The 18,662-nt window shown below is 41.8% G+C and overlaps 1 protein-coding gene across 4 annotated transcripts in view; it reads left to right on the top strand.

Moving 5' to 3' along the window:
- The first annotated feature begins 2,083 nt into the window (after nt 1–2,083).
- Rnf180 (ring finger protein 180) overlaps nt 2,084–18,662 on the top strand; it is a 180,829-nt gene continuing 164,250 nt past the window's right edge. Inside the window, exon 1 of one of the 4 annotated variants that reach the window (XM_063282550.1) lies at nt 2,084–2,358. The gene's annotated coding sequence lies outside the window, so the exon portion shown is untranslated. Of the gene's footprint in view, nt 2,649–18,662 lie in introns of all 4 variants that reach the window. The other 3 variants (XM_039103136.2, XM_039103134.2, NM_001134986.2) reach the window with 3 other exon arrangements.

The following is an 18,662-nucleotide window of genomic DNA, read 5'->3' as shown; positions in this document are numbered from 1 at the left end:
CTTCCTGGACTCCCTGAGAACCTTGAATCACAAGTGCATACTACCTCATATATATCTGTATCTGTATCTGTATCTGTATCTGTATCTGTATCTGTATCTGTATCTGTATCTGTATCTGTATCTGTATCTGCATCTGCATCTGCATCTGTATCTGTATCTATATATAATATTTTTGAAGTCTATGGTGGCAGGCTTGATGTTATAAACCTGTAATTTCTACTACTTGGGAGATCGAGACTGAAGGATTGCACGTTAAAGGACTGCCTAAGCAAATTAGTAAAACTGTCTCAAAATAACACAAGTGAAGAAGGAAACTAGACATGTAGCTTGATGGTAGAACGCTAGCATTTATAGGACCTTAGGTCCAATCTCTAGAACTGTAAAAATTAATAGTATTTAGGGTGATATATGTGAAGTACATGCAAATGCTGTACAATTGTGTACAAAAGTTTCAGTTTTCCCAGATTTGGATATTCGATGGAGCCCTGGAATACTCCATCCTGGATATTAATGAATGGCTATACAAGGACCATTAGCATATATACACTTTGGGATCGTTAAGTAGTCAGCCACTATATCTGATGAGATGTGAAGTAAGGTTGTCAAAATTTAGATTTCAATAGTCTAATATTTGAAGCACATTTGCTTATCCTATGTCTAGTAGTCATGAAGGTGAGTTATTTCTGCCCTTTTGCTAAAGAGTGAGATGTTTCTTCTAAAATATTAGAAAATCAGACTACAGTGAATTTGCTAAACTAGTCGTTATGTTTATTGAAACAAATGTTTCTTCATTTGTGGGTTATAAGGTAATGAGTGGTTGACAATTAGAGGGTTTTGTCCATCATGTCAGGGAAGTCCTCGGAGCAGACTCTTGAGGCAGCTGGTCACATGGTATCCACAGTAGGGCAGCAGAGAGGGTAAATGGGTATGCTCAGATGACTTTCTTCTTTATGGAATCTGAGATCCCAGCTCAAAGAAAATTAATTCAAGAAGGGTCTTAGCCTCTCAATTAACCTAATCTTGGTAATTCTTCCCAAACATGCATGCCTGCTTGTTGATTCTAGACTACACTATCTAGTTGACAACCATCATTAACTATCAATGGTTGAGGATTGACAGGAACAACATGAGGACTTGTAACTAGAAGGTAGCTACATCAGCAACAGTCTCTCACCCCAGCATAGTGACATCACTGGAGCCCCCTGCCTAGCTTGCATGGAGGAAGGAGAAAGCACTGGGCAGGACACATTAACCCCCTCAAAAAACTCCAGTTCCCCTTATAGTCAGTGGTCTCCCCAACTCTGGGGGCCCCTTCTCTACTTAAGACGTCTGTAATAATTGCCGATAAACATTTCACTCTGATGTTTTGCTGCCTGTTGACTTTTTACTGACACGACAACTTCCCCTTGGTCTGTTGAGGATCGTTTTTGTAATTGTCCTTTAGTTCATTAAAATGAGGTTTCATATTCCTTTGGTACGTTATACCAACCTGGGATTTGTGAGACAAACCATAGCTCTCCGTGTGGTGTTAATGCTTTTCCAGTTGCTAGGATCCTTTGCTAATATTTCATCGAGGATTTTTGTTTAATATCCTTTAGACATGCATATGTCGGTCTTTAACTTTTCTGTGTGATGTCATTGACTTTCTTGCGTCATTCACATTTAAACATTTTGTTGTTCGGCTTTGGAGGCAGGATCTTATGCAGAAGCCCAGGCTGGCTGCCTCTCAACTATGTGTCCATGGTGGGTTCTTAACTCCTGACATGCCCTTTTGCAGTGTCTCTCATCAGTTTCAATTCACAAGTGTGAGAGACAAAGCACTTGAGGCAAATGTAAACTTTGGTATTCATCAGTGGAAGCAAGAGCTATTGGGGTGGGGGTGGGGGTGAGGTTCCTCCTACTTCCACCCCCTATTACTGAAGCCAGTTTATCAAACATGCTTTGTAAATTCACAGTCTTTTGATCAACTGTTTTAATTGCTCCGAACCTAAAGTTTATAGACCGACTAGTCAACATTAACTCCACAGGCCCCTTCACTTCCTGAATAGCACCCATGATTTACCTGGATACCAGCTTGCCTCTCAGTTGTAATTTGCCAAGAGTCAGATATCTTTAGTGGCTAATCTCGGTTGCGCATGAGTAGAACAACAGTCATAAGAAGGTAAGCCACAGAGACACATCAGGAGGGAAAACTAAACCCAGGTAGTGGTGGTTCCACCTTTAAGAGTCGGGATGAGGATGGCTGGCCCAGACGCCTGCTGATTCTAGCTGGGAACAGACCCAGTGTGTAGCTAGAGTCAGCACTCCAGAGGCGCTAGGTGAAGACGGGGAAGACAAGCACAGACTTTTGTTGCTCGGGTAAGAGGTTGAACGGAGGGGGAAACTTTCCCACGGCCCTGCGGGGCCGAGCAAGCGGGGCCTGCGCGGCCGGCGGGTCTACGCGGGGTCAGGCTCGGCGCCGCCCACGCACGGCTCGTGGGAGAAGCCGAGCGGGCGCGCAGGCGGATGCTGGGCGCCGAATCCCAGGCCAAGGGGTCGGGCTGCGGGAGCAGCTCCAGCGCTTTCCGCGGGGTTTGTCTCCTGCCGCTTCCCGTCTCCGGAGCCGGCCTCGCCGTGAGTGCTGGGAGCCGGGCGGGGCACGGACGCAGGTAAGGGCCGGTCTGGGCCTGGCGCGGCTCCGGGGCCCGGGGTGGACGCCCCGCCGGCTCCCGCCGGCCCCAGGTGACGCTCCGAGGTTCAACTTTCGCACCTGATGCGGGGGCCTGGGCGGCCGCGCGGCCGGCGTGACCGGGAGCTGGAGCCGGGTGGGGCCGTGGCGCCGGGGGCGTGGCGAGGAACCCGCGGGGTCGGAGTGGGGGCCGAGCTCAGCGGCTCCCCCGCGGGGCTCCGAGCTGCTGGGCGGAGGCGCACACCCACTTCCGCGCCCCGCTCTGCACCGACCCACTTTCTTTTGTCTGGTGCATTTCAGTCCTGGCGTGCCAGCTGCTTTTGTTGCAGCCCTGAGTCGGGACGTGCAGACTTTCTACCCCGGCTGAGGTGATGAGCAGCTCTGAAGTACATCTGGACCCCGTGGAGCCAAGGGTCCCCGGGGTGGAAGTTATTATGAGCATGGTAATTAGCAGTAACATGTGGCTGTTACCTTGTGCTTTTCCAGATAACCCTCAGGATTTTTGTAGCAGTTAATAGTTTTAAGTGCACCCTGTAAGAGCGTTTATTAGGTAACTTCAAAGGACCATGGTGTGGGCAGGTTACCTATTATCCCATTTTATAGACCAGACAGCTGGGGCACCCACGAAGCAAAGTGATTCTATCAAAACGAAGCAGGCTTTGTGGAAGCTAGTATTAGAACTTGCCTGACACAGCTTTGTCTTGCTTGATCCAGTTGCTCTCCCAGCCTCAAGCAAAATTTAGTGCTGAAAGAGTGGCAGTTAGGTTTTTGTGCTGGCTAGTTTTATGTCAACACAAGCTGGAAAGAGGGAATCTCAATTGAGAAAATGCCACTACTGGATTGGCCTGTGGCAAACCTATGGTACATTTTCTCTGTTGATGATTGACTGATATGAGAGGGCCCAGCCCATTGTGGATGGTCACCCCTGGGCTGGTGGTCCTGATGCTGTAGGAAAACAAACTGAGGTAGCCAAGAGTGGAAGCTAGTAAGCAGCACTCCTCCTTGGCCTCTGCTTTAGTTCCTGCCTTAAGCTCCCGCCCTGATCTCTGTGAATGATGAACTACAAGTTGTAAGATTTAAATAAACCCGTTCATCCTCTAGTTGCTTTTGGTCGTGGCATTTCGTCACAGCGATAGAAACCCTCAGTAAGGTAGCTTCTCTTTTGTTTTTCCTCTTTGCTTAAAAGAAAAATCTTTTAAAACAGAGTGGAATCCTTTCAGACTCCTGCAGTAGTATCCCGCAAAGTAGTTATTAAAAGTCTGAATAGTTTCCATTGTTGTAAACCACTGTAAGTCTTTAATAGAGTGCAAAAGGCCTTTGTCTTGCCTATCTTTTCTTTCCTGTATAAGCATAGTACCCAAAGTGATGTTGATCACGGCAAATGAGTAGCTCAGAGACGGGTTGCCAGCTTACTATTGAACATTTAGGAGAATAGTCTTTTCAATGAAAATCAACTTATGCGGTAATTGCATTCATATTACATTGTTTTCTTCTCTCCTCACAGCCATCAACAGTTAACCAATTTCCCCAGGGCTTGCCTCTAAATTGTTTTGTCAATAGATCTTTTATTGCTCAATCTTCCCTCGTTTATATTTAGGTTTTCAAAAGGAGGGTTTCTTCTAAAAGTGAGCTGTACTTTCCATTTAGTGTTAGCTAGAACATGTATGAGGGTATCTAAGGACAGTCCTCGAACTCTTTTTAATAAGTACATTCCATATACCAGGCAGGGATTTTTTTTTTCCAGGCAAGCAATGTGGTGAATTAGTAATCATTTTTAATAGGCCTCTGTGGTGGTTTGTGCTGCTCTTACCTGTGTGGCAATGCTCTGTAGTCATATGCTGTCTTCTCAGCGATGAGCAGAAAGCTAAGCATTTTTACTTGAATTTTGAAAACTATACCACAAAAAAATTTTACAGGACACTTTACTTAGACTTTCCTTTGACTACCTCCACTCAGCTGTCTGTAAAAAGCTGTCTGTAGAAAAGGAATAGTTGGAAAATGAAGTCATAGCTAGGAAATCATTTGAGCTTGGTGGGAAAAAGCTGGTTTTCCTCTTCATAGTGGGACTATGCAGTCATCGAATTCTTCTCTCCCCTATACATGCTAGGCTTTGAGTCTTCAAGGAAATGATCACCCAAGAAGGCTAAAAGTTTGCTGAAATAGGGCCACTGCTAATCAAGATTATTTTGAATCTTTGAGTCATTTTGCAAGCAACATCAAGGTATCATTAGGTTTAAGCATTTGCTTTTGTATTTTGTTAAACCAAGACACCTAACTTGGGCTGAGCACTATTTTCTTGCTGAGTTTTAAAGAATGGTTTTGGCATGGCTGCCAAACTAAGTTCTATGTTTGATAATCTGTAGCTATACAAGATAATTAAAGAAGTTTCCGATCATCTTGAAGGTGGTTTAGAAGGATTTGAAAAACAAATTGGACCCTGGTCTGGTGATCTCTTGAGTTTCAGTTCAGCGTGTATATAAGGAATAAACAGGCATTTGGTTCACCTAAAAAAAAAAAAAAATGGGAATGTAGCTTAGGGCACGCCTATGGCCATGTGAGCTCCCACATTCAATCCTCAGAATAACCAAAATGAAAAATGTTAAATAGTAACACACTTAGAATGTAGTTGCCTACATTCTTCCTAGAAGGTTGCATTAAAAGGAGAATGCTCTAGGTTAAATTCTGTACCTGTGTGCGCAGCTACATAGTATCACACATTTTGAAAAGAATTAATTTGCCTAGTAATCTGTTGCTTACCTCTCCTTTAAGCACACTGACTTATTTTTAAAGTTAAATTAGAATCTGTTTACATAGGTCACATATCTTACCAGAACAGTGTTGGGTTGAGAATGTATTTCATTGAGGTTTGAAATTTGCATCAGTGAAACTGTAATTTATTTTGTAATAACGTACGGCCAGAGTTTGGTTCTACATGATATTTTCAGTCTTAAGACAAGGGCAAGATGCTTCATATCTTAGGGTCTATCACAGGAGCTCAGTCTTAAGAGTAACATCCTGTTTGAAATGTAAATAAAAAATCCAATTAAAAATAAAAGAGTGACATCCTGAATTCTTTAATACCTCTTACCAGAGATATTTGTTTTCTTAATTTTTTCACACTTTAAATAGTTATAAGTAAATTGTGTGTGTTATATACTGTCCATTTGTGTGGCTATGACAAAATACAGGAAACTACAAAGTTTACAAAGATCAGGGATTCATTTCTTACACTTCTGTGAAATGGGAAGGCCAAGAGCAGGTGCTGGCACCTTTGCTGTCTGATGAGAATTCATGTTTCTGCTCTAAAGGAACAGTTGTGTCCTTCTGGATAAGGTGGAAGGATAGAAGGGGGCCTGAGTTAGTCCTCTCCAGTCTTAACAAAACCTAAGTTGAATTAAAAATCTTCTAAAAAAAAATCTCACAAAAGTGAGAAGGAAGTGATGGTTGGAAACAGACAGTTCTTAAGCTGGGAGGAATATCCTTATATTAGCTTCTGCTGCATGGTATGGAGTGCTGATAAATACAGACCAAAAAGCTCCATTCTACCCCTCTGATGAAGTTCTCTTTACATGGCTCCGCTTCCAATCTGGAAACTGGACAAATAGCCTTTGACCTCTCAGCTACTGCTTTGTATGTGGGAACTGCTCAATTATTATTACTCTCTAATGCTCCCAGGAAATTCCAGGAAGCAGCCAGGCAGCAGTGGGCTTTGCGGTGGGTGGCACAGACCAGGTACAGAAAAGCCCTGGAGATAATACAGTAGGTGATTGTAATTTGCTTTTTCGTTTATTTTCTCTCTTAAATTGTATCAGTTCTTCTCCCATGGAAAAGGGTAGGCAACAAAAGAGTACAAAATGTCTCTTTCAGATAACAGAGCAGAGAGCAGAGAGCCAGGTCCAGATGACCTGTTAGACATAGCGAAATGGTCTGGCTGCACATGGTTCTGTGTTAGGCACCTCCTAGACCGAAAAGCTAGGCAGGTAGGTAGAAAGGTGATTGTCCGATACCAAGTCTGGGCAGTGTATCAAAGTCAAAGAAATGGAGCAAACGAAGAGATATCCTCGAAAACACTGCAGGACAAAGGAAGATTCTCTCAAAAGGATATGGCATTCACTTGATTGGTCATGGCTTCTTGAATAGCGTGCTTTTTTCGGTAGTGCTCAATCTTTCCCGGTTTCCACGAAAAGTAGACCATTTAACTCTTCCATTGCTTTTGTAAGGTAGATGTTTGGGTATTATTTTAAGATTTTAGGTAATTATGAGACAATTACTTTGAAAAAGACTTTTTTGCAAATAAATCAATCTGATCTCATAAGAGCCCTGTGTGATCTTAACCACTGAGCCCTCTCTCCAGTCCTCATGAGAACGTATTGACTAAAGAAGACTGTGCTGCTTAATGAGTACTAGACTGAAAACACTAGCTAATTTTCCAAAGTAATACTGACCTCTTCACGTTTTATTTTTGAGGTTTTAGCTTAAAACAAACAGAAGGTGTGCCACTTTCTGGCGTTGCTGATTGAAAAGAGGAAAATAGTGACTTTTTTGACGGATAGATTAATAGAATTGTGAACAATTTTAACACATTCAGTGTGGCACAAAGTCATCAAAACAGAATGTCATAAAACCCAGGCTTTGGCTAGGATGGTGTCGCTAGAAAACGTCAGTCTCCAGGGCATGTGGTTGGGGCGAATGAGCTTCTCTTGGTGACATTTGCTAACTTTATTCTTGTGATGCCAACCGATGATGGTAACAAAGCACTTTGAGCAGACTAAGGCCAGGAGGACTTTGGTTTGGTCCTGCACGTACTTGCTGATTGGTTCATCCAGTATACTTCCCAGCTGTCATATAGGACAGTCATCCCTCTGTTTCCATGAGTTTCATCCCTTTAGCCTCATCCGGAGTATTAGCGGGAAAAGTGTCTGTTCTGAACTGGTCCAAACATTTTTCTCATCGTTATCCACTAAAGCTGTAGAGTTTAACAGTTGTTCACATAACATTTGCATTCTTTCAGTATTACAGGGAACCTATAGATAATTTATCACATACAAGAGAATATGTATAGATTATGTGATGAATGCTGAGCGAATTGAGCGTCTTGGTGTTTTTGTACCTGCTGGGGGACATGGGAATACTTTCCTTCAGATAGCAAAAGACGAAACCATTGGGGAGCTGGCAGTTCAGCAGGAAGGGCAGGCATGGGAGCAGCAGTCAGCAGTGTGATCAGTGTTTAGAAAGGAAGCCAGAAAAGGCTTTCAAAGAAAGTAAGAGGAAGTCACAGGTAGGTTTCAGAAGATTCGTTCCCAGAAGGAAAAGAGCATTTGGGCAAACTAAGGCCAGGAAGGCTTTGGCTTTGTCCTTGAAGGCTATGGTGGCACTCCAGGGTATAAGCTTTTCAGGGAACCAGGGGTTACAGCAGAGTCTTCGGGGGGAATGGAAGATGGACAGAGGCTAAATTGCTGGGCTGCTGAGCAGGGGCAGCTCCTACAGTAGCTCAGCAGAGAACTGGGAAGTCTCTGGAAGAGCAAAAGAGTACAATCCATTTTGCATCTTAAAGAAGGACACCGTGTTCAGTGAGGAGACCTAACATGCTTCAGATTTCATAAAACAAAGCTTTGATGGCTGCAGCCATAATTTCTGACCTAGCACTTATGAGCTTGCACACTTTATGGGATGAAACATCATCTTTGATCTGACAAAGAGACGTGCACTCCACTGTACCTCTTTGAAAGTGCTAACGAGGAAGCTCTGACCTCTGTCCACCTTAGTCCCTACTCCTCCCTTCTGCCTTTCCCCTCCTGTTCTCCAAAAATCCTTTTACCGATGTTTTCAGGCCAAACCCTAAGAATTGCGTTTATGATTCTGAGTGACTTCATCTGCCATCAGAAATTCCTTTTTCTCACAGCGGTTAACAGAAGTGGAAACTTCTGGATATTATGATACAAATGAGTAAACTACTAATGTGGCTGTTTCAGTCATTTGATTAAATACCATCAAGATGCACAGGTTAATTTGGAATAAAGGAGGAGAGAACCCTGGAAGCTAAAAAAACAAGGCATAGGGGAGATGGCTTACAGGCCGTAGATTTATGACATTAAAACTACCTTGATGCGGGAGCAGAGTTATCTAAGGACCTGCAACTTACTATTGATGTCTACAAGAGATGCAGCCTTGGGCACACACGATGCCGAGATTCCTAAGTGAAGCCCAAGCGGGAAGGGAACATTCTCATTTGAACAGTAGATCAGGGATAAAAAAGTAATCAGCAGACCAAGAGGGATTATAAAGAAGTCTGTGTTGACCTAGTTTCCAAGAGGACATTGAGAAAACGTCTTATCTGAATATTCTGTCTACCAAATTGGTTTAAAGCTCTTGTATAAAATTTAAATCCCACAGGAAAAAAGTAATGAGTTCTGTATTTATTGCTCATCTTTAATAGTTATTACCCTTCTGTTTCCCTTTTCTACTGTATATAATTTGCTTCTATATTGTTTACTTTGGTCTGAAAAATACTTTAATATTTACTTCCATTCTGAGGATCTTTAAAGTCCATAGTGACAATCTCGTATGATATACTCAACAAGATTAATTTTATTACCATCCAATGCTTAGTTTAATGTATGATATTCTCCAGTTGTGTATAAATATCTATTTTAGAGTGTATTTGTTTGATTAAAGATTACAAGTCTAGGCGCTGAATTTAATATCTCTCTTGTCCCCCATCTCTCAATTCTTTTTCTTTGTGTATTATGAATTTAAATATAATAATTAGCAAATATTTGTGGATTGCAGAGTGATAATTGTGTGTATTGTAGATGACATACTTATCTATAGTTATAAATACTGTGTATATGAACGTTCACACAGTACCATATTGACATGTGTATTCATAGAGCTGTACCATAGCTGTAAAAATGGACATATCCTTTCACCAATGGGTACAATACATCTCAAGTTTCTCTTCCCTTTGGAAGATGTATTCATTGTGAGAAAATATCCCAATTCTTTTATCTTTTAAATTTTTCTACGTTCTGGATCTGGTTTGTGTGATTTAACCTCTCCCTATGTTCGTCATATGGCACGCAAAGTAGTTCACATACATGTGCATGTACTTGAGGTGGCATAGATTTATTTCACTATTTAATTTTTTTTTTTGGTTCTTTTTTTCGGAGCTGGGGACCGAACCCAGGACCTTGCGCACTATTTAATTTTTAAGAGTGGTTCATGAATGGTTCATAAAATTTGCCGATTGCATGTACCAAGAGGCACACAATGACTGGTTATTACAGCTAAACTGTCTCCCCATGTTGAACATCCAACTCCTGTCATCTTAGAACATGACTATACCTGGGTAAAGGACCCTTAAAAAGGTGACTGTATTGAGGTTTGTTCTGTAGCATGGACCCAGAGTCTCTGTAGAGAAAAGATGTGCAATTGCACAGCTAAGTCCATGCGACATCCAAGAGACATCAGTCTGTCTCAAGGGTGATTGCAAATGAAATTACATTTGATATATTTGTCTATCCTTTCATTGCCCCCCCAAAAAAACAATGGCTGTAGCTGTCTCCCACTCAGCACCATACACTGTTCACTGTATCAGACATCTTGTTATATTGTGAGGTACTAAACAGAAGCTATCCTGCTTATATTCATTTGTCGGGAGTTGCAGGTAGAAGGAACAGCAGTGTACATACAGCAGGGCCTTACCAGCCCAGTAGAGATCAGATAGGTGATCTGCTCAGAGCCAGAGTGAACAGTAGCAGTGATAGGAGCCCTAAACACTCTTGGGAGGATAGTAGAATCAATAGGGAAACCAGCTCAGGTTTCCTGCCTTGCCAGTTAGTCTTTGGTCTGCTTTTTAAAGAAGGCTCCATTATCTAGAAATACCTTCAGTAGCCAAAAATCTTTTGTTCTGTACATCCAAAGAAAGGAAAAAAGAAAGAAAAAAAGAAAGAAAGAAAGAAAGAAAAAGTCTCTTAACAATTGTTCCCTTTCTTCCGAAAAGAGCGAGGCTAAAGCCAGATTAGTGATTATCTGTGCTTCTGCCTTCTCACCTGATTCTCTTTGGCCCATTAGAGATAATCTACTCATTGAATGTAAGTGCGGCAAGTTTCAAACAGCTATTAGCTTTCAGCTAAACCTGTGCTTCCTGTCACTTCTATGTCCTTGATATAAAGCGAATGGGTTTTAGCCTTATCTCTCTGAGAAATTACCTGAGGGGAGCACATGCGTGCGTGCGTGCGTGCATGTGTGTGGTGTTAGGGGGCTCCATTTCATGCCATACATGGGCCTTCACATGGTTGCTTGCCTGTGGGAGTCTTTAAATTATTTGCCTACGGTCTCACATCCAACTAGCTTACAACCTGTATCACCCTTGTATGCTGTCAGAATACACATCTTGGATATTCTTTGTATTCCTTGACAAGGTAATGGTTGCTGAGGAAATATGAATTGGATGGATAGTTATTTGTAGCCTAAAAATACCATTTATAATTATCCATTTTCAGATTTTTGAGGAACCTCCATATTGATTTCCATTGTACCTTCACCAGTTTGTACTCCCAGCAGCAGTGAATAAGAGTTCTTTCTCTGAATCACTGTGCGAATGTTCTGTCTTTGTTTCTTGATCTTGGCTATTCTGACTTGAGTTAGAATTGTTCTACACCCATAGATCATCAGAGGGTAATTAACACAGAGTCCATGACTGGACAAGGTAAAGCACAGTACATGAGAGATTGTGGAACACTGAGCCCTCAATGAGACATCCTTCCCCTCAAGGCCCAGGGATCTATGAGAAAGAGGAAGAGGGAAGCTTTTAAGAAGAGAGATGGTGGTTGACTCTAAGGAAACATCATCTTCCAAACACAACATGACTGATATAAATAGGAAATTACACAGACTGTGAGAGCACACACAAGTCTTGAACAGGTTCAAACCAGACAAACTCCTAGCACTGAGAATGGGAATTGGACACAAGAAGCTATCTGTAACTGATATGCGTGAGTAAGGAGAAAATTGGTTTTCTCAAGCTCCATGCCCAGGAGGAGTTGGCCAACGTAAAAATAGATGACATGATTTGTTGGTGTGCTTTTTGATCTGGTTTGCTTTATCTCATTGGGGTCTCTATTTTTGGATAGGGAGATAAGGAAGATGTGGAAGGAGTTCGGAGAGGGGAAAAGAATATGATTAACATAGATAGTATAAGAAAGTTTTAATGAAAAAGTAAAATTCGTTTCATCCAGTAAATGACACAGAAATGTTTTAATGCCAGTAAGAATATAGAATAAAGCTAGGCTGAGCTATAAAGATTATATTATAGCATAAATATAACATCCAAGAAGTAGACTCCATTCATGCTCTTTAGAAGCACGGTGTCTTGAGCAGAAGTACAAATACTGTAGTAATCAATAAGTTGCATTCAATGCTCTCAAAGAATGAGTTTGCAGCTTCTGAGCTTTCAAACTTACTTCTCTGTAAGACACTTTAACTTTGTTTTGCTCTATATTTTATTTTCATTATTCCATTACTTATGTGTTATATTCATTTATTAAAAGCATCCTTTATTTTACATTTATTTGACCACCTTTTAGTCAAAAGCAGTATTTCTTAATTGAAAATATTAAATATTGGGGAAAAGAAAACATGGAATTTATTGGAGTGATGATATTCAATAAAAACATTTGCAGACCCCCCATATGAACAACAATGCCAACCAACCAGAGCTTCCAGGGACTAAGCCACTACCCAAAGACTATACATGGACTGACCCTGGACTCTGACCTCATAGGTAGCAATGAATATCCTAGTAAGAGCACCAGTGGAAGGGGAAGCCCTGGGTCCTGCCAAGACTGAACTCCCAGTGAACTAGATTGTTGGGGGGAGGGACTAGGGGAATCTTGGCCTGGAAACCGGGAAAAACAATTGAAATGTAAATAAGAAATACCCAAGTTAATAAAGATGGAGGAAAAAATAAAAAATAAAATAAAAACGCTTCAACTGTACTGGAATTGTGCTCAGAATAGTGCTTTCTTTTAGAAATTTAGGCATGCAATATTTTGGTCATTCGCAGAAAAGAAATTTAAGAATCCAAAGACACACAGTCTGCATTCTGAGATATTTGTTGTCTTCCAGTTTATAGGACTCTGAGCTTAGTAGAGTCCCTCAATTTTTAAAAATTTGTAAGTTATTTATCATCAATAACTAACATTGGTAACAATAAAATGTATTCATTACAACAAAACTTAAGATATCATACAGCGATGTTCTGATTTGGGTGGGACATGTCCCCCACAGGCTTACACATTAAACAGTTTGTCCCCAGCCGGTGCTGCGATCTGGAAGGTCTGGAGAGGAAGTGGACATTTAGGGGTATAGGGTGTAGCTGGAACGCATATAAATACAAGTATAAACACATGAGTTTCAAAGACATATTTCAGTACCTCATTAATTTTGCCCATCACTTTTACACCATACTTTCCCTATAAAATATAGTCTATGAAATGTGAGAATGTGGCTCATACTCACCTGGTGGTTTCACTGGTCTGTGAAAGAGGTCCCCTTCTTTTATCAAAGAATAACAGCACCTGAAACAGATGCAGCTAACCGACGTGTGGAGCTTGCAGACTGTTTGCGTCTCTTCAGTGACGCCTTGTCATCCCCAAAGGTATCACCTGGTTCGAAGGACAGAGAGGGCTTTCAAGACTCGAGCGCTTGAGCTGCAGTGAGGGTGTTCTTTATTGAGAAGCAGTAGTCAACTCTAGTTGAAGTTGATGTAGTCTAAGACCCCGCCCGACAGAGTAGGGAATACACGAAAGTTACAAGTGTCAAGTTCATATAATTTTTTTTCTCATTGTCTTGGTTTCCTTTCTTGTTGCTGTGATAAAACACCTTAACAAAAGCGACTCAAAGGAGAAAGGGTTTATTTGCTCCACAGTTTCTGAGAGAGGCAGGAAAGACAAGGCAGGGAAGTCATGGCGAGTCGCCTGGAAGCATGTAGAAACAGGAGCAGGAGGCTGGCTGACCTCACTGCAACTACATTCGGAAATCCAAGAGACCAAGAAGTGGGGTTATACTCTAAAGCATTAAGGTCTTGCCCCAGTGGCCCACTTCCGACATCAAGGACCACCTCTTAAACTTTCCACAACCTTCCCAAACCACACCATCAGTAGTGTGCTAAGTGGTCAGCACGTGGTCTTATCAGGGGAATTCAAAGCACCACACACTAAAGTTAGTTGTGGATGGTATAATGCTTAAGAACTGATGGATCCCAGGAAGATAGATAAGGCATAGGATTGATACAGAATAGGAGCTCTGTAGGAATATGATAGACTGTGTATTTTTTCCTCAACAGAGAATTGGGGGTACTTTCTAAGAAGACATGCTTGACTGTGAATATCCAAGAACTGTAAAGACTGACTTCATCAGTTTCAAACCCAGAAGTGTTTAAGGTCAATAATTACTAAAGAAGATTAAGGTCTCTGTAATTCAGGATTTAGACACTTTCAGAGTTAGTAAATTAGAGGCTTTAGTCCCTGCAGCTCCTATGCCTAGAATTGTCAAACTGGCAGTTTGGAAATAGCCCAATTCCTTCTCCTATCTGTGCAGAAGTATTTGATATCTTTGACTTGGTAGAAACCAATGTAAAAGGGGTCTTAGGTAAGAAGCCAGCTTCCACTAAATAATTCATGTGCTGAACTGTTTGTTGAACTGAGTAGGAACCGTGAAGTCCAAAGGACCCAAGCCGTAGCTAAGAGGTCCTTAGCACTGCCTCGTAGATCAGCTTCTGTTTCGTTCACTCTTCATTGTGAGTTACTCAGGAAGAGCTACTGTGCACTGCAATTCTTCTGAGGTCAAAACAGACACCAGGGTTCGTTCACGAGTGCAAGTGTGGCTGACATCCTACTAATTTCACAAAATGACTTTATCGGTGTAGCCCACTCCCAGCAGAATTATTATGCATGATATTCTGTCCAGAAAGCAGCCACTGGTTCAGAAGCCCATTTTTGCAAAGCAGTTGTGGTCTGCTACTTAAATTCATGCATACTGTATAGCATTATCTCATTGGCATTAAAAAATGATACGTCTTAATATCTACAGAGTAGATATTTTCATTTCCTAGAGACCTTCCAATCATACAACCTTTAGGAGGTGGCCCAGCCCACAGAATAATGCCTACAAATATATTATAGTGCTCGAAAGCAAAGATAAATAAATTATTCTGCTTAAAAATAAAAATTGGTCAGCGTGGTTGTGTGCATTTGGAGTCCTGGCTACATTGGAGACAAGGCAGGAGGCTTGTTTGAGTCCAGAAGTTCAAAGCCAGCATGAACGTGACAGCAAAACAAAGAAGGAAAGAAAATCCTTAAAACCCAACAACAAAAAATAGAAATGGTGTTGCTCTGCAGGACTCAGAACTGAACGAATTGCATAACCATTTTGCTTTCTAAGTTGCTATGCCTTACAATTTTCACATTTTTACCAATTTTTATCTCACTTGATCTCAATCTTAGTTTTAAAGAAATGTATCAGTAATAAGGAAGTCCCAAATTTCCTTCATATACAATTATACCTGAGCCAATGCTGACGTTTTTCCAGAGAGAGAAATAATAGTCAGAGGTAGACAAAGAACTCAGCTTCTTTATGGGGGATGTAATTGCAGTGCTCAGTGTTACAGAGAATTACAGCCTAAGTGGTTTCTAATGTTTTTTTCACAGGGACTCATTTGTCCCCCTTAAACATTTTGAGGGATATAATCGGGAAGGGAATTTGCGTAGGGGAGATTACTCTGTGTTAAGTATCAGTTCTCAAGTTGTATTTCTGAGAGCCATTTAAGAGACGAGGTAATGTTAAGGCGTGGTTTGCCTTTCTCACCACTGCCATTCTCACTGGAGACACAGAGACAGTGCTTGGTAAACAGAACCCCAGGCTTGCTGGCAGTCCTTTCCTTCTCTACGGCCACAGGCATGAAGTTAGTTATGGTTTACTGCTGGTTTCATTTTATCTTTAATCCCAAACGTTTTCCATGGTACGAAGGTCAGAAGAACTTGTAAAGGTTCTTTGCATTCTACTGAAAGCTGACCAGACACCCGAAGCAAAGCCCCGTGTTTCAGTTGAGAGCTACTGTGCAGTCCACCCATGGTGAAACGTGTTAACTAAAATGACTGGCAGGCTACATGTGTTCAGGTATGAACATTTTCCATACTTGTTACATGTCACAAAAGTTGACCTTTTAGGTTAAAATGAAAAATTTGGACACCTTGGATTCCTCCCTGTGACCTTACAAGCTTTACTGTTGTCCTGTAATCAAAGAGTATTCTCACCAAGGTTGATGGTGAATTTCACTAAGTTTTCAGGATTATGCCACTGACATAATACTGCACTGGAGAGCTGTAACTCTTGGAACCATGTTTCCCAAATGTGCAATACATTCAAGAAGTGTCAACCATTATAGAGGATCAGAGCAGGCAGCAACGTAAACAGGTGCCAGTGTGTGCGCGAGTATGGATACTGTGCATTAAGAAAACCATAAGGCTGTGCGGACTGTTCCCCACAATCCTTGGACAAGATCTATCTATAGTTCCCTGACTTTCTCAAGCCAGTACTGTAGCATCTTGGATGCTGAGCTGCAGGTGGATTTGAGTTTGTATCCAACACGTACGTTGTTCAAGTCTGTTCAAAGACTACCCACTCTGTTAATAAGTTGGGCTTCGGTTTCTCATCCTTCCTTTTAACATGTTATTGGCCAGAAGCCATTTCAATTTTATGAAGAGATTACTAGCAGATAACCATCTGCTGCTTTCCCTTTCAAGTTCAGATAAGCATAAACACAGCTAGACATCTTTCTCTCATGCCCCTCTTCTCCATAGCTGAAGAATGTCAGTTTGATTCTTCCCACCCACTGGCCGAGCATAATTAATAATTAACCGTGGAAACAGAAGTGGAAGGAACCGTGCAGTAAGGACTGGTGTATCTCTCGATCCTCACCAGAGAAGATTGTTTTCTTCAGTAGTAATCAAAAACTGATCAAATCCAGAAGAATTAGAGACCGTGGAATGGTCAGCCCTAAATGGGCTTCTATCACACCCTTCTTCCTAAGGGATCATTGCAGAAGAAGGGAGTGAAAGATTGTTAAGAGCCAGGGATGGCGGATGACAGCGAGGTTTCCAGACATAGCAGGGTCTTTGCACATACAAATCCACAATAGTTGCAACCCCAGTATCCACAAGCCCAAGTCAGACAAAACTCCAGCCTGGAAAGGTGAGGGAGGCATGAGTCCTTACCCCTAGCAACAGAGCTGTAGGCAACTGGTTGATGGCTGCTGAGTCAAGCAGGCTTCAGTGGAGGCCACATACAAAGCCGTGGAGGCCACATACAAAGCCGTGTTGGCAGCACAAACGGGCCTGGGTGGAGTAAAAGCAAAACAAGCAAAGCTGAGTGAGTAAGGAAGGGGGGCATAGATCTGGGACGCTCGGGGAGCGAGGTCAAAACTAAAATAGAGGCTTCTTAGAACTCGACACTTCAGGTCAGTGTGCTTATATTATTTATTGAACAGATCATCCGATTCCATGAAAGATAAAGGGAGCACGAGGAGCTCTCGTCTGTGCATTGTTTGTCTGGTTTCAGTAAATGTTTGTGGTGAGTTTCTTAGGGTTAGATTCTGCGTTTGATTATGTGACTGTGGAATGAGCAGAGTACACCTTTTAGTAACTCAGATTGGTAAGAAAAACAGAAATAAGAGTGATACCTCGCGATTACTTCTGTGGAGATGTGCACAGAAAGAAGAGGAACTGAATATCCCTAGAGTCCACCTGCTACATTGAAAATTGACCTCATCCTTAAAGGATAAGAACTGTTGGCCCAAGAATGCCATAGGGGAAAAAAACTGTAACAGAACAAGGCATTTCTAGGCATTAGAAAGCATTGTTTCTATGGAACTATGCAAGTATCTGTATTAAAAAAACCATACAGCCAAAATTATGGGAGGACAGAAAGAGAATTACTTAACTGTATCAAAAGCATTAATTGGTGAAAACATGATGACTATAATTTTGACTTTATAGATTTTGCAGTAATTTTTAATATTTAAAGGTAATTTTAAATTGTGGCTTTAATTGCAGATTGTACGCTCAGAGAGGAGTGCGGGGGAGATAGACAAGAAGTCCTACCCAAGAAACTCTTGGCAAGTGTACTGCTAGGGGAGTTCTAGCCTTTTAACATTGTGACATGATCATCTTCAGAGTGTACCCTAGAACTGTGTAAGCCAGTTACAAAACAAAAACAAAACAAAACTTCTGAAAATAGTCTCACAATGTTTAAGTTTATGATTTTGTATTGGCCCTCCTTCACAGCCATACAAGGCCCCATGTGGCCCACACATCAAAGGATGGACACACGTGCACCATCCTAGTTCTCATGTTTTGCCACTTATGTTTAGCTTTTTGTAATCTTATCACGTGTATAGATAGGTCCCACCTGACCAGTCACCATCAGATACTAAAGTTCTGTGGAAAGGAACGTTTGTGTTACCAAAAGAGCCTGTTCCAGTGGGGTTTTGTTTGGCTTTTCTTTTGCTTTACACATAGCAGGGGCTTAGACATTCTATTGCTGTGAAGAGAAACCATGACCAAGCCATAAGAGAAAGCATCTCAATGGAAGCTTGCCTACAGTTTCAGAGGATGAGTCTATAGTCATTGTGGTAGGAAATATGTGGCCTCAGGCACCTACAGCACTGGTGCAGTAGGTGAGGACTTAAATCTCACCCACAAGAGGGGACAGAGAGAGGAGGAGAAGGAGACTGGGCTTGGAATGGGCTCTTGAAACCTCAGAGTCCAGTCACAGCGGCACACTTCCTCCAACAAGGCAGTATCCCCTAACCCTTCCTAAACAGTCCACCAACCAGGAACCAAACATTTACATTTCTGAGCCAATAGGGTTCATTCTCACTCAAAGCACTGCTGCCTGTCTACAGCCTGTAACAGGTTACCTATTGAGCTTATTA

The sequence above is a fragment of the Rattus norvegicus genome, chromosome 2 (genome assembly GCF_036323735.1).
Source record: "Rattus norvegicus strain BN/NHsdMcwi chromosome 2, GRCr8, whole genome shotgun sequence".
Lineage (NCBI taxonomy): Eukaryota > Metazoa > Chordata > Mammalia > Rodentia > Muridae > Rattus > Rattus norvegicus.
Note: the sequence above shows the minus strand (reverse complement) of the source record. Positions and strands in the feature narration are given on the sequence as shown.